The sequence below is a fragment of the Akebia trifoliata genome, chromosome 12 (genome assembly GCF_017979445.1).
Source record: "Akebia trifoliata isolate Shusen 1 chromosome 12, ASM1797944v1, whole genome shotgun sequence".
In the NCBI taxonomy this organism is placed as follows: Eukaryota; Viridiplantae; Streptophyta; class Magnoliopsida; order Ranunculales; family Lardizabalaceae; genus Akebia; species Akebia trifoliata.
This window is the reverse complement of record NC_141386.1, coordinates 6308383-6323426: the sequence shown is the minus strand read 5'-3', so window position 1 is coordinate 6323426 and position 15044 is coordinate 6308383.

Genomic DNA, 15044 nt, shown 5'->3' with positions numbered 1-15044 from the left:
AGTTTTGTAAGTTATTGTTAGTTTGTAACTCTTTGATGACGACACATGTCATTCATCTAAGAATTGTAGTTGTCTATAAATCTTTGTAACAGAATTAGATTGAAATCTTATTTTTTTTAAAGATCAATTCCTTGTCAAACTCTCTCTCTCTCTAAGAATTCTTTAATACACCTAAAACTAAATAGTCGAATGATTCTGGTCTAAATTGGAAGAAACTCCACAAATTTATAAATTGATTTGATCAAAAATGCCAGAGTGGGTTCCTAAGTCTCTTTAAGATCTTCCTAAATTGGGTTGACACAAGTGATGATTGACAGCTTGAACACGTAGGCAAAACTTATTGTGATTTGATTGATGAAATTGAGTTCTAACCCTATACTTGTGAAAGAATTTGGGAAAGACTTTGTGGGAGCCTAAGCTTGGACCTAAGGACAATGGTAGCCCTCAAACCTAATGAATATTTGGCTTAGCACTAACTGGGAGTGATACTTGGAATGCAAAAGCATGTTTGACTTGATTTTGGACTCAACACAAAAGGAAGAAGGTCAATGTTCTAGACCAGGGTCAGTAGAGGACCCTCCCATAAATTGCACGTCAGTGGGTCACCTAAGAACCTATTCACAGCACCACGAGACCGTGGGTAAGGTCCATACTAGTTCAAATATTGGTTTGGCGGTCCACACTAGTGTAGACACCCCATTTTTGCATCCGCCTGATTAATCAACTCGTCCATCCGATCGCAATGATTCCCAATGATGGATGTGTATTCTATTACTTTATTTTGTTACCAAAAATGTTTTAGAAATCCGGATGAGGTATCTCAAACTGACAAAACCTTAGAAATCACGCTACGCTAGAAAAATATAACCTCAGAAATATAGAAATCATCATCTTGCAGACCAAAAAGAAGCTTCACGATAAAAATCACTCAAAATGATCAAATTACCAAAATACCCCTAACATCAAAACAACCCTAGAGCCTACGTTACGATTAGGAAAACTCATTAAAACACATAAAATAACAAATCGAAACAAAATAAATCATTTCGCCAATTTTCACAAAATTTGACAAAATTACGAAAATGCCCCTCATAAAGTTCACAATCATTTCACATAAAAAACTTCATAAATGACACAAACTAATATTTCCATTGAATTCCTTATGAAAAATCGATTTTAAAACATCCTAGAACATTAAAAATCAACTTAAACGTGAAAAGTCCTCTCCATGGGTAAAACGATAATTTTACAATATTCATAATTAAAAATTTTGAAATTAATAAATAAAATATTAAATAATTAAAGTGAAATATTAATGAAATTAATTTAAAATTTTGAACTAAAAAATCAATCAATCGGGCTCTCACGAAAAATTATTGAGGGTTCGTGAGATATTTCTTTAAAGACCCCTCCATTTGGGGGTCCAAAGAATTAAAAAAATAATGGAGGAGGGTTCTCCAAAAAATTAAAGTCAATCAAGCAAGACTAAGGTCAAGGTATTAAAGTCAATCAAGTGAGACTGAAATCAAAATTAAAGTAAATTAAGCAAGACTGAAGTCAAGATATTAAAAGTCAATCAATTAAGACTAAAGTCAAAATATTAAAAGTCAATCAAATAAGACCAAAAGTCATAATAGAGTTCTAATTAAATAATAACTCTATCTAATAGAGTTCTAACTAAAAAACAATTCTACCTAACACAATTCTAATTAAAACACAATTCTACCTAAAATAATTCTAACTAAAACACAACTCTAACTAAAAGAACTCTAATTAAATACTAACTCTATCCAAATCAACCCTTAAAAAATTCTATAAATAGAGGTGCTCACACCCTATTTTCGTATCAAATGATAAACCCTAGGAAAAGTAGGTCAAGAAGCCTCCCCAACCTTCCCAAAACCCTAATTTTGAAGTCCCAACTTCTTACCTAACACCCATACTTCGATTTTAGCTTGAAAAATACCTAGAAATCCTTCAAAAACACTCTAAAACCCATAAACAAATCCTAAGAATTCAGATTTAAGAAAGAGATACTTCAACTTGGAGATCAAAAATTAGATCTGGTGACAAAACGAAGCGAGGAATACTGTACAAAAAGTTATTCTATCAGATTTGAGGGAAAAAAAATCATTGCGTTCAAAAAAGGTAAGTATTCTTTTTATTTTTTTATTGATTAGGTCTTTCTCGTAATATAGTTCTACTTGGAAATTAGTAGAGACCGACGTTTGCCGGGCGGGGTTGGTGCCTAACACCTTCCAACTCCGTAACGTGATCCCCAGACTTAGTTTCTTATTTTTCGTAGATTAGTTTCTTTTGCCTTTTAGAGTCAATGTTTGGTTCCTAGACCGTAATAACTAGGTGGCGACTCCCAAACCTCAAGGGTCAAAAGCGGATCCGCGCACCCCACGGATCGAGGGCGCTTTCAACTAGACCAAAATTATTTTGGTTATGAGTGAGTTATATACCAGGCCAAATTTGGCATGGCCATGGGTGAGGTACATACTAGATTAGTGTAGCTAAACCTACAGGCCTGAACTTTTTTCTACTTTGCAAATTTTCCTTTCCAACATCTATTTTCAATTTCTTTACTGGATTTTCATCCATGTTGAGTTGAAAATTGACTTTGGGAAGTCAAGAACACTTAAACACTAGTATGAAATGTCAAAAGAAAACGAGAAAAAAAAAGGTCCCACCCTTAACTAATGAGGGACATCTTATTTTACTACATAACTATTGGGTGAACTTTACAACTTGACCTTCGAGGGTCAACTTGACTTTCAAAGCTTGAAGGAGTTGGCACACATCCATTTGGATTTTAAAATCACATGTCCTATGACTCTAATAAAATGTTAGGGATGAATAAACATTATACTCGTTGGACGTACCATGGAGAGAAATTTGAAGATGAAGATAATAGTGATACGTCTGAAGAGGGTGATGATATGCAAGGAATGTTATAAGATGCATTTATATCTCTAATTTTGATTATGGAGAGGTTAATAAGTCAAATGATGATGGTTCGGATGAGTCAAATGATGATGCAAATAAGTTTTATGAAATATTGAAGGATGTCAAAACTGAGCTATACCTGGGTTGTACTAAATTTTTGAAACTATCTTTTACTGTAAAGTTGTTACACCCGAAATATCTTAACAGGTGGAGTAATAAATCATTTGATATGTTGCTTGAGTTGTTAAAAGATGCATTTCCTATTGAAGAAAAGTTTTCAAAAAATTACTATGAATCGAAAAAAGAACTTATGAGAACTTGGTTTACATTGCAATAAGATAGATGTATGCCCAAATGATTACATGTTATTCTGGAAAGAATATGAGAATGCAAATAAATGTGCACTATGTGGTGAGTCTAAGTGGAAAACTATTAAATACTAATCAATTAAAAACCCCTCTGATTCGTCTTCAAAAAAGAAGAAAATAACTACAAAGATTTTGTATCATTTTTCATTGATTCTTAGGCTTCAGAGGTTGTTTATGTCTTTAAAAAAAATTGAAAATATGAAATGGCACGTCGAATGTCATATAAAAGATGGGGTAATGAGGCATCTAGTAGACTCTGTGACATGGGAAACTTTAGACAATAAATACCTATCATTTGGTTCTGAACCTTGGAATGTTAGACTTAGATTAGTCACTGATGACATCACTCCTTTTAGTTACGTGAGTACTCTTCACAGTACATGACCCATTATCTTGATTCCATATAACCTCCCACCATGGATATGTATGAAGCAAATCTCTTTTATAATGTCGTTGCTTATTCCTAGTCCTAAGACTCCCGTGAATGACATCGATTTGTACCTACAACCATTAGTGGATAAATTACATGAATTGTGGATAGAAGGAGTTAAAATATATGATGCATCAACAAAACAAAATTTTCAGATGCACGCAGTGATTTTATAAACTATCAGTGACTTTCCTACATATGTTAACATATTAGGATTGAGCACTAAAAGAAAACTTGCTTGTCCATCCTATCACAAGGATACTTATTCAATACAATTGTAAAAAAGAAACAAAGAATGTTACTTAGGACATCGTCAATTCTTACCACTTGATCATAAATTCTAACATAATAAAATGTCCTTTAATGGTATAAATGAGTTGGGAGTTACGTCAAAACCATTGACATGTGAGGATGTGTTCGATCAATTATGTGACTACGAGAAAATCATATTGGTAAAACAGATAAAGATAATGATGGGAAGAAAAGAAAAAATGACTGATTGCAAATTACCTAAGAATTGGAAAAAGAATAACATTTTTTTAATTTATCGTATTGAAAAGATCTTTTGTTGCGTCATAGTTTAGATGTTATGCACATTGAAAAGAATATGTATGATAATGTGATCGGAACATTATTGAACATTGAAGGTTCAACAAAAGATAATTTGAAGGCCCATCTTGATATACAATTAATGGATATAAGAAAAAACTTCACCGATATCGAATAGGGAAAAGTTGTTACTACCACCTACATGTTACACAGTGTCTATAGTTGAAAAAAAGAAGTTTTGTGAATGTTTGAAAGATGTAAAAGTACCAGATAATTATTCGTCTAATTTCTCAAGGTGTGATCAAGTCAAACAATACAAGATATCAGGGCTCAAGAGTCACGATTGTCATGTTCTGATGCAACAATTTATTCCACATGCACTAAGAGGAATCTTGCCTAGCAATGTGTGTTTTATTTTGATTGAGTTGTCCACATTCTTCAGAAAATTATATTGTAAAGTTCTAAAGATAGGAGAGTTAAAATGCCTTTGCAAAATAGTGAAGATACTTCCGTCGACTTTCTTTGATATTATGGTGCACTTGCCTATTCATTTAGTCAGTAAGGCCAAGTTGGTCGAACCAGTACAATATAGGTGGATATATCTCATAGAAAGGTACTTGCACAGGCTAAAGTCATATGTGCGTAATAAAAATTATCAAGAGAGTTCTACTATTAAAGGGTATCTTTGTGAAGAATCGTTGACATTTTGCTCGAGATACTTGCATGGGATTGAAATGAAGTTTAATTGACCAGCGTGTAATAACGATATTGTTGATGATGGTTCAAGTGAAAAATTATTGATTTTCAAAGAAAATGATTGTGTTTTAGGAAAGGCAATCTCACAAATGTTAGGATGGAGTAAGTGGGAACAAACTCGTATATACGTGCTAAACAACTGTAATGAAATTGCTTCATTTGTTCGGTAAGATAAATCATTTTTATTTATATTCATAATTGATAGTAGTCCCTAATTAATGAAATAATTTATTGTACAAAAGCACAAACAGTGATTAAAGACATTCATAATCACATGAGTGTTAGGGATATGGAGCAAAAACATGTGAATGAGTTCGCCGAGTGGTTTAAACATCATGTATGTGATAAATATCATCAAAATTTATTAAATCCATTTAAATATAGTTTTAAATGTATTAATTTCATTCTTTGATCTTAATAGGTTTCACAAATGCGACTAAATTGTGAAGATGTAAATGAACAAATCTATCAATTAGCTCTCGACCTTTCTCATAATGTGATTTTTTTTAAGACTTTATTAATGATGATGATAACAATTATGTCTAGTATGTGATTGATTGTATAAATTGTTATTTTTTTTAATAATAGTTCATTTTAATAAAATGAAATTACTTTGTCATTTGATAAATATATTGATTCAATTATCTATGAGAAATTATTAGTTAGATATGTTAAGTAGTAAATCATCCAAACAGTTGGTCCAACAGACAGAGAAAAGAAATAACTCCTCAAATTCAATCTCAGATGCATCATCTAGTATAACTAGACCATCTATGAGAGTTGAAAATGGGAGTGGCAATACAGGTATTATATGTTTTATTAAGTTATTTTGAATACCTAGTAGTATCATTAATACAATACTTGTTTCATTGATATTTTTTTATTTTATTGTATTTTTTTAACTCTTTAAATAGTTTCTAGAAGCACTAGGAGGAGAGGGTTTACGCGAGGTGTAGAAAATTTTGGGCAAAAAGTAGGGCAGAAGATGTTAGTGGATTGAAATACTTATTGTTAGCCAATAGAAAAGAATACTAGCCATTTTACACATTTCTTAGGGTACATTGTGAGGCACTCTAGTCATGCCCCATTGCAATTCAAGTTATGAACTAAGATTCCAGAGCATGCGAAGGATTCTTTGTGGCGAGAGATTTAGGTAAATATAGATTAGTTTATATTTTAGGTATTGCTTCACGTTTGCCTTAACAATATGATATATGCTTATTGTTCTTCTTGTGATGTTTATTTTTTAGAGATTTGTTGAGACTGATGATGATAAAAGAGACTGGAAAATGCTATCCATGTCAATGGAATATAAAAATTGGAAGAATGACTTAAAACAATACCTACAATTCGATACTAATGAGAAAAGATTGCTCAATATTCCAAACAACGTCTCAAAAGTCAATTAGACCTGGCTCGTCCACTATTAGAGTACTCCTGAGGCCCAACTATAAATTATTAAGAATTTGTTAATTAACAACCCTTTAAAATGAATGATATTATTATAATTTTATGAAATTTGTGCAGGTTGTATCCAAGAGGAACAGTGAGAATAGGAAAAATCAGATAATCAAACATGTTGGGGGGACAAAAAGTTATGCTCAATATCGTCATGAATTGGTGCGTATCCAATATTGATCATTTTGATTATATCACTATCTTCTAATATTCAATGTGATCTATGACATATATTTAATATGATTATGTTTGTATTACTAAAGGGTCAGTGTAGATAACCGGATAATTTACCTACCCGAGTTGAAGTCTTTAAGAAAATCCATACTAAAAAAATTGGTCACCATCTGATCCTAAGTCGGCTGAGCTTATGGTATGTAATCTTCAATAAATTTTAATATAATGCCAAATAAATAAATTTGAACAAGTTCATACTATTTAGTTCATTTTTTTTATATAGGCTAAAATGAAAATGGATCATGAAAAAAGTGGTGGATCAGATTCTATGGCTATAGGCGAGCACATATTCACTGACGTGTTTGGACCAGATGGGCATGGTCGAGTGCGTACTTATGGTTTAGGCCCGATACCAAGTTTAGTTTTTGGCTCATCTTCTCGTTCATCTCGTACTAGTTATGCCGAAATGCAATCTCAGTTGACCAATCTATAACAAACGTTAAAGGAAAATAATCAAGAACATGAGGAAAGATTTGTTGAGATGCAAAATCAAATGCAAAGTCAAATCCAAATTCAGTTGTAGGAGCAAATAGCACATTACTTCCGTACCATGTTTCCAGACGGCCATCCTCCTAGTCAAGGATTATGAAACTTTTTCTATATGATTGTTTGTCTTTCCCATGACATTTAATTTTTTTATTTTATTATCTTTGTACAATACTTAGACTATATTAAGTAACTTTGCATGTATTAAGTAAAAAAATTTTAACTCTAAATGTATTAAGTAAAATATTTTTTACTTTACATATATTAGGTAAAACCTTTTTAACTCCACCAATGTAAAATTAACATTTTACATTGCCGGTCCCAAGCCCGGATAAAGGAAGAAGGAGAAGGTATGCTATGGATTCATCACTGTGAGTTTATTTACTGCAGATTTTAAACTCATTGAAATGTATTTTATGTCTTTTTTGTCTTCCTTTTTCCCATCTTATTGTACATTATCTTAAATTGATAGCTTTCTCCACTAGACCATAAAGAGTGGCAGAAGGTGAGGATATTCAGCCTCTTATATGTGACAATGGGAAAGGAATGGTTAAGGTAACTAATCCATGACATTTAACTTTTCTAATTTCTGTATATATATCTTTGTGTAGAGTACCACAACATTTGAAACAATGGTCTGAACTTCTGAACCCAAGTCCACTAGATATAGAGTTAGATCATTAACCAAGTTTTGATTTTTTATTTTAATGGATTTAAAGTTACATGGTTGAATTGCTACTCCAGTTTAGATTTTCTTGTAGTCTTCATGTGTTTATTTGCTAAGTTTCGTTCTTTCTGTGAGACATTGAATGGTCTAAAAATCTATTTGAGACATTATAAGATCTAAACTACTTAAACTTCATTCTTTCGTTTTTTTTCTTGTTATTTGTTAAGGATCTTTGTATTAAACTATTGTTTCTTGTATTAGTTGTGCAACTCCCACAACTCTTCTTTTTTCAACCCAACTCGTTTTTACTACTTCGTTTGCATTTCTATTAGTAAAGCAGAGATTCACTTTTTATTCTCTAAATTCTATTGTGGTTATGACTTTGGGTGCACTTGTGCTTGCTTTGCATACGAGATGTATTCACATCTCGCTCCATAACCCCCTTATTGCCTAATGAGTCAACATTTTCTTTAGCGATCCCATAGCTATGCAAAATATTTAGCAGCTTTTATGTCAAATTCATGTTGTTTATTTTGTTCTTGTAAGTAGTAATCTATTTTTTTAGCTTGTTTGATCTTGTTCTCTAATTTCTTTGTTGGTTGAACTATTTTTTTTCCCTTGTTGATCTTCTGTTGACAGCTTAACAAGAATAATAATTGATGGAGTTCACTCAGAACACAAGTCGAGGTATTTTCTATGCTTCACCTTCTATGACAGATTTTCGTAGTTTCCGTCCTGTTTTTTGTGTCTAGTATGAAGCATTTGTCTGTTGGTATTGTTTGTTATTCAATTGTAAAACTTTTAAGGGGGTAGACAAATAAAATAAAATAAATTAGAATTTTTTTTGTCAGTGAAATGTCAATGTTACATGGCTTATACCATTTATCAATGAATTATATGAATATTTACAATTTCTTTCAATGCAAGTAATTGTGACTCATGAGAGCTTACGACTAATTGTCTCAAACTCATTGATAATAAACAATTTTGGTTTACAATAAATTGATGGTAGTTTGTTCATTTTGAAGTTTAAATTTTATTTCACATTTAGTTCATGTAATGATGTGAATAAATTCTCATATTTTAGTTGTTTTTTTCTTCCTTCTCATGTATTTTAGGAGCCCTCTTGTTTCATTCTTGTATGAAAGAGGGTGGCGTCAAAATTTTAACCTGAGTGGCTTTCCTGATCCTGACGAAGAGGTGGTCCTCTCCTTTTTGATGTGATATGGTCTTTTTACTTGGAAAATTTAATTTCTTATCAAGTGTTGCTATACAAATTGGAGAACTTGTTATCTATTGGAAATTATGTTCAAACATTCGTGCAGTTTAAAAGGGCTCAAGAGTACTTCAAACCTGCAGAAGATGGACTGCTAATATATAACTCCCAAGGACATTGTTGAGGGCTCATCAAATCTGAGAGATGCTTTCGACATGGATCAATAGTCTTGGCATTGTCACATATGTCAATAACGTGTTCAAGGATGTTAGAAATGGGTAAGGTTGCTTTTTCAGTCCATTGACATTCTGGAGATTCTTCCATCTATAAGTATGCGTATTGTAATTCTTTTTCTCATGTGTGCAGTTGGGTTCTATTGGAAGTACTTGATATGTTGTCTCCAGGATCAGTACATTGGAAATATGCAACAAAGCCTCCCATTAAGATGCCATTCAGGAAAGTAAAGAATTGCAACCAAGTTGTTAAGATTGGGAAACAATTAAAATTATCTCTAGTCAATGTTGCTAAAAATGACATTGTACAAGGAAATAAGAAGCTCATACTTGGTAAGTGTTCATCATCTTAAACTGATTCACTGTTATAAGATTTCAATATCGTCCTGATTTATGAGAATTAAGGAAAAAATAATTGTTGTCTATTTTCCCAAATTTAGTGGTTATTGCTACCAATAGGAAAGGAGATGACAGATGTTGATATCCTAAGTTTGGCAAACACCAAGGTGAAGAGAACAAGCAAATCTTCTCAAATGGATAGCTTCAAGGTGGGAAAAAAAACCTAACTTTTCTTTACTTACCTTCAAATCCTAAACCATGATTGACAATTTTGAGTTCACTACAAACTTCTTAAAGACAAGAACTTGTCAAATGGAATATTCTTCCTTGAGCTTCTTAGTGCTGTGGAGCTAAGGGTTGTTAACTAGAACCTTGTCATTAAGGGTGAAAGTGTTAGGTTTCTTTACATCTCGAGTGATTTAATTCCGTCATTTCTGATCTTGGGTAACTCTTGTATAAGGATTTCTATCATTCTTTTTATATAAGAAAATGGGTAATACACCAATGTTGACGCATGATAGGCTTTCTGCCTTTTTTTTTTTTGTTGTTGCCCTCTTGAGGTTGAAATTAGATTCATTTATGTGGAATTGACCATGTTATTGTTTATTATGGAAATCGCAGATGAAAAAAAGAAGTTGAATGCTACATATATAATCAGTGTTGCACGGAAGCTTGGTTGTTCCATTTTCTTGTTGCCTGAGAACATCATGGAGGTATGGATATAAATTGTGATAGATTTGTATTTATTTGATTATTTATCTCATATCATCCATGTACAGAGACAACGTTGTGAATAATTTTGTTTAGGAAACTTTCCTTTCCTATTATCTTCTCGTTTTTAGTTTTTTTTTTTTTTTTAGTTTTTTTTTTTTTACAATAACATTAATGAGTAACTATGATTTTTTAGGAAACTTCAAGTCCTTGTACCGTGGATTCCATCTAGAAAGATAGGAAGCTCTATAAGATGTAGGCCTTTCATGTTAGTGTGTCACATGTCTGCAACCTCATTACTCGTGTCTTATGATTTTACATAGTGGTTTATGTAACATATTATGTTGTTATGGCAGACAATGCAGCTGACAAACAGCAGCTACAACAATCTAACTGAAGAGGAGATAGAAGACTTGGGCATATTGTGTGGTCTTACAAACTATTCAAGCAAAGTATAGCAAGCCTTCATCATGTTTTCTACACAGAAGCCTTGAGAACAAGGTTGTCTTCCTTTATAAATCATTTCTAAAAATCTTTATTAGTCCTTGTTTAGTTGCTATGTAAGATAATTTCATTCTTTCTTTTGATGTTAGGTGAATTAGGGACTTTAGGGCTAAAAGAGCTTGATAGACTTCATATGCTAGTCACACTATATCATTAAATATGCTAGGAAGCTATAATACCAATCGATAAAGTTTTCGGCCCAGCATGCAGAGACTGCCCCATATCAGAAGTTTTAGGAAAGGATATATTGCATTTTATTTGTAGGAAATGCAATAATTGGTGCAGACACTGCAGCAAGGCTTATTGATGTATGGGCTGGGCTGACTTTTGTAAAAAAAAATTTAACAAAATAGCATATACCGACAGACTTGCAAAGTCTGTCGGTATAAGATATAGTAACGATAAATAATACTGTCAGTAATGACGTAAATAACTGATGAAAAACAAATTTTCGCACTAAATTTTTTTTCGAAAAATAAGGGATATAGCGATGGTAATTTTAATGCGCCATCGCTAAAACAAATATTGACGCTACCTACTCCGACAAGTGCCGACAAAAAATCTATCCATCGGTATAACATTCTGTGACAGACTTAGGAGGATTTACCGACGGATCTAACCGTTGGTATAAGTCTCTTTTCTAGTAGTTATGAGAAGATGAAACTCACAAATCTGATGGAATTAAAAGATGTACACTTTCGAGGAAAAATTAAAGAGTTATGCTAGACTGACCTCAGCGGGGTACACCTAGACGTGGTGGCACGTGAATGTTTGTAGATGCATTTTACTCATATCTCAGATAAAACGCATCTACAGGCATATGAGAGCCACCACGTCAAGTTGTCCCCTGTGTCCCCTATTGAGGTCACTCCAGCATTAATCAAAATTAAAGGGGTCTTCTGAGTTTTCCTCTCTTAATTAGGAAAATTTGGTATCCCCTTTGAAATTAAGAAAATTTATCCTTGCCTTCCTTGACCTTGATCATTATCGCTATTCAAATTATTGGACTAGTTGAAAAAAAAACTAATAGGGACGCATGTCATGACACCAACCCCCTTTAATTATCACTTAACCTAAAGCTAGCACGTGGGTCACTATTTAAGCCTAGTATTTGGACCGGAATAGTATTGGGCCTAGTTTCAAAAATTCCCAATTTAAAAATCCCCACAATCCAAGCCAAAATATACAGTGCGCTTTGGATTGGACTTTGAACATGCGAATTATTTATAGATTAAATGCACTCATTTTAGGACTGCCACTGGGTACCCATTTAATCGAAATTGAATCGGAATCGAAATCCCCGATTCTGGTTCCCTTTTTACTAGAAACGATTGGGGTTGTATCTAAAATGGAACCAAATCGATAGGAATCAGAACCATGCAGTTCTATCCAATTGGTATCCGCAAGTACCCAAAACTGATTTATTTTGTCATTTCTTTTCATATTATAGATGATTTTAAGTATTTTTAATTTTAAAATAAATGCATGTTATATAAAACTCTTCAATTTTTCTTAAAAATTATCAAATGGAGCTTAAAAATGAGTTCTCTTCAAAAATTTATTAATTTAACTAACATAAATTTTTATTTTTGAAAAACAAAACATTAATTTGTATCTTTAGTATAACAAATTATAACTAAGTTAATAATTTTTTTTAAAATATGTTAATATTTTGAAAGGAAAAAAGATGTATAATGATTTGAAATACTTTTTTTCTCTTTCGATTATTGATAATCGAAACTGGTGGGTACCCATGATTTTTGGCAATTCTGATTCCATTTATTTTGGAATCGGACCTGGAATCGACAAGAATTGGAATCGAATTAAATATAATAATTATTGTAGACAGAAGATGTTCACCATTTGAACTTCAATAATACATAGTTTGGTGTCGCCATAGAAATAAGTATGAATGAGCACCCGAAATGGTTTTTTAATAAAATTAATTTTTTGACATTTGTAGTGTTTCTTGTTCATAGAAAATGAGTGTTTTACCTAGATTTAGGTAGATTCGGTTAGAAAATGAGAAAGGTGTTAGGCACCCCCATTATCTTCACCATAGACTGATTACCTTTCAACTTGATCATTTTGATAAAAGGTAAAAAAGAAAGAGTAACAATAAATGAGATACATGGAAAGGTAGGTGTGTGCAATAAGTAAATGATGTACTTCTTTAAGAGAGGGATTTAATGTTAGTATTGACATGAGGGATACCCTATGGAAAAGGATACTCCCAATGGAGTCAACCTCTTTGTATGAGTTGCAATGTCAGTTTAAGATTTTAGAGAGATTTCATGAATGAAATTCCCTTGGAGCCATAATTGTGATGCACTCATGCAAGGCTAGAAACTTAGTGTCTCGACCCCAACAAATGCATGACACATTTCCTCATCATGGGCAAGCATAAGTGTGTGTGTATTATGATTCATGTGAGATAAATAGATTAAGAAAGTTTCAATTTCCACTATTTTCAATCAAATAGCGTCAAGCATTTCATGCAAAATGTTGAAATCTAACGTACTAGGGATGAAAAAGGGTGTTTTATATCATCCTAAGACTTTCTAAAAAAGAAAATAAAATTGAGGGTTAGAAAAAAAATGCTAGTATTTTAAAACAAACTATATCCTAAATCCATCTTGTCCCTTTAAATTTCTTCTTGAGTTCTTGAATGAGCTTGAACCTTGAAATGAGTAGTAAGTTGAGGGTTATAGTATGTGGTTTATGGTAAGAGGGAGGTTAAGGGTTCTTGTATGGAGAGTTTGGGATTAAGATATGGCTAAAGGCCTTAGTGTGGAGGAGTTGAAGGTTAGAAGATGATTGAAAGAAGGTTAAAAGTATTGAGTAGGGATTTTACTAGAGTTTTAGGTTGAGAGTGGACTTGTGAACAAGAATTACTCATAGAAAGTGAGGTTATTTATAGAGATTTTGTGATATTTTTTAGAATAGAATGGTTCAATCCTAAAAATAAAAAGAAATTGCTTGAGTTTTATTTTCTTTATTTTTTTTTTTTATATTTTTTTTTTTTATGAGAATAAGGGTAGAATTTGTAAAATGAAACTCTAAAAGCACATTTGATCTTTGATTTTTTTAGTAAATATCTCTAAAAATAAGGGTAGAATGGTGAGAGGAAAAAAGGTATTTTGAGAAGATGAATAGACAAATAACCTATGTAAAAGTGATGTGGTAAATAAAAAGTGGACATTAGTTCATTTGTAAATAACATATAAAACAAAGGTAAATTGGAAGAAATGAAAAGTACTTTTGAGAAAATGAATATGAAGTTAACATGTGTAAAGTAGATTTGGGTCATCATGTAAATAATTCTAAAAGCAAAGGCAAAAGATAAATTTAAAATTGACCCTCTTAGAATGTGACATGCATCCTCTTTTGGGAAAAGGTGTAAGACCATGGGCTTTAAGATTTGGATATGGGTAATGGGGTAGGTACCCAACTTAGGTAATGAGTTTAAAATGAAAATGGGCTTGGACTTAGGTTGTAGGTTCACCATAGGTTATGGGTTAGGTTTTGAATTGAATAAGCTTAGGTTAAAGTAGTAATCTAGAGACAAGTTTTGGTATTAATACTAAATGAAATGATGCATATATGAATAAAAAACTTGTCAAGTTGTACTTATTATGGGCCATGGGCCCATTAAAGGACTTTGGGCTTTTAATCGAAACTAAAGTAAAACTTTTGAAATTTTGGAACTTTTTGGATGGGCTCGTGCAAATTGAACTGTCTACAATTATGGTTCTAAGTTCCTTAGGAACCGAACTGGAACCTAACCTTTGACAGCCCTACCCATCTTTGATCTCTAGCACACACACACAAAAAAAAACCTTTGATTTCACCACGAAATCCATGATCTTCAAGCTTTTCAACCTCTATCGAAACCTTTTAGAAAATCATTAAATTTTCTAGACAAAATTCCATCATTTTTAACCTCAACTTAACCTATGTAGAAGATCCTTGATTCCGATGCAGAATTTTGTCCTCTATTGAAAATGCGACAATGAAAAATCTTTGAAGGTTAAAAACTGGCTGAATGGATAAGATTTGAGCTCAAGTGACACAAGACCTTCGATCAGCCATGAGGCATATTTCACCCTTACGTAATTTATTCTATTGAAGCAGAGAACTA